The following is a 2,187-nucleotide window of genomic DNA, read 5'->3' as shown; positions in this document are numbered from 1 at the left end:
TCTCGAAAGGGATCATATCATATGCAGTATCATTGTCAAGCTTCCTCTATTTATCTGGATTCATATAAGGAGATTGAAGCATATGATTGATCTTTTCTTTTTTCTCATCTCACTTCCATTCTCATTTGAATCATCAAAGCCGTCTTTTACCACTATGGAGCCTGGCTCCACTAAATCCGCACTCTTAGTCTCTACAAAAATTTTGGTCTCATCCTTGACACTTATCTCTGTCTCTCATGTCATTGATTCTCTATCAATCACCCATGTCTCTCCATTCTACATTGTAGAGAAAAATATTGTGGCACAATGATGATTTGGCTGGACTATTAAAACTGATGGGCTTGTAGGCTAGATCATTTGTCACTTGAGCTGGGCTGACCGGATTGGCATAAAAACGTGTGTTGATTAAACCCCTTTTTCTTCAATAAGAACAGACGCTCTAGATCTTGCCAAGTGTCACTTTGCTCACTGTTGATAAGGAACCTTCTAGCTCCTTCGATATTAAGCTGGCTTCTAGGGTTTGAGAGGCGGTAACTTTTCATTTTTACCAGCTCTCTCTCTTAAACTCTCTGTTCTCTCTCGATTGTTGGTTCTTCGATTGCCCTTTGCACTCAAAAAGGCCCCCTGTAGATTTGATTGTAATTTCAGCCTCATAATAGATCTTAAGTGGTTTTATAGGGCGTAATCCTTGAGTGGATATTCTAATATGCGGTGCGGGTTGTTGTGTGCGAAATCTTGATGTGATTTCGCCTGAGTGCCATGAACTGTGAACTGTAAATTTTTGGAGATTCCGGTTAATATAGTGATTCCTTCCGATGGCGAAAGCTCAAAAGGGGATTAGGAACTCTGGTTCCGAATCTCTTGCCTTAGGGCGAAAATATCGTGTTCTTTGCATTTTTTCTTTTATGTTTCTTTCATTTGTAGTTTATTATTTCTTATTTTTGTGAAACAAAGTGGGCTGATTTTCTTGAAATAATCGTAACAGTGGTATCAGAGCTTGTTGACGGTGGTTCTTGGCACCGGTGTTGGTAGATTCGAAGGTTTCTTGCACCGGTTCTGTTGAACTCATTATTTTTGTGATACCCTAACAAGGTTTCTTTGGTGAGTTCGTTCCATATTATTTGAGTTACATTTACTGTAGTTGCCTGTATTGTGAGATCTCTGCAACCGAGCCTTAAACCCTAGATTTGTGACTTCTCTTGGCAATACCTATGTCCAGAAACCTCTTGAGTTCTTTGGAATCTTAGGGTTGCCTTGACTTCAATCATCGATCTAGTTTCATTACATGATTCTTGCATGTATTTCTTACTCTGTACATAGCATACTGTGAACTTAGGTATATGTGACCTTATATGTGTTGGTTTTAAGTAAACCGCCTATTCTATAGTGAATGAATTGCTGGGTTTACTTACTGAATAATTTGACACATATAACTTGTTGACTCTACACTCTAATTTTGTTTACTGTGTATGATACTTGACTTCTTGCAAGTTATATATACTATCTTATTTGCAAGTGATCTGCCTGCACACTGTATGATCAAATTGTGTTTTGATTATGTCAACAAAAGTTGAACTGGAAATTTTTAATGGTAAAAAAGACTTTAGTCTCTGGCGCCAGAAAATGCGATCCCTTTTACTTCAACAAAAATGTGCAAAAGCCATGGATGAGACATGGTCTAATGATATGGAAGAAAATAAGAAAACTAAACTTGATGAAACTGCATGGAGTTCTATATTTTTACATTTGTCTGACAATGTTTTGAGAGAAATTGGTGAGACAAAAACTGCTGCTGAGTTGTGGAAAAAATTGGAAGATACTTATTTGAATAAAACCATGCCTAATAAAGTGTATCTTCTAAAACAACTTTTTGGTTTCAAATTGGACCCATCTCTTGATTTTGACGCTAACATTGATAGATTCAATAGATTATCCTATGACCTAGCCGACTGTGATGAGAAACTCTCAAAAGATTAGTTGATTGTGGTTTTTTTAAATTCAATAAGTGATAAATATAAAGATATTAAAAATGCTATTGAATATGGAAGGGAGACTCTAACTACTGATGTGATAATAAATGCATTGAGAAACAAAGAGTTAGAGTTAAAATCTGAAAAAAGAGAATCTATTAGGGGTGAAAATTTGATGGTTAAGTCCAAACCTAATCCAAACCCAAAGATGGCCAAT

This window comes from Olea europaea, unplaced genomic scaffold, assembly GCF_002742605.1.
Source record: "Olea europaea var. sylvestris unplaced genomic scaffold, O_europaea_v1 scaffold871, whole genome shotgun sequence".
Lineage (NCBI taxonomy): Eukaryota > Viridiplantae > Streptophyta > Magnoliopsida > Lamiales > Oleaceae > Olea > Olea europaea.
The sequence above is the reverse complement of the archived record's forward strand: the minus strand, read 5'-3'. Positions refer to the sequence as shown.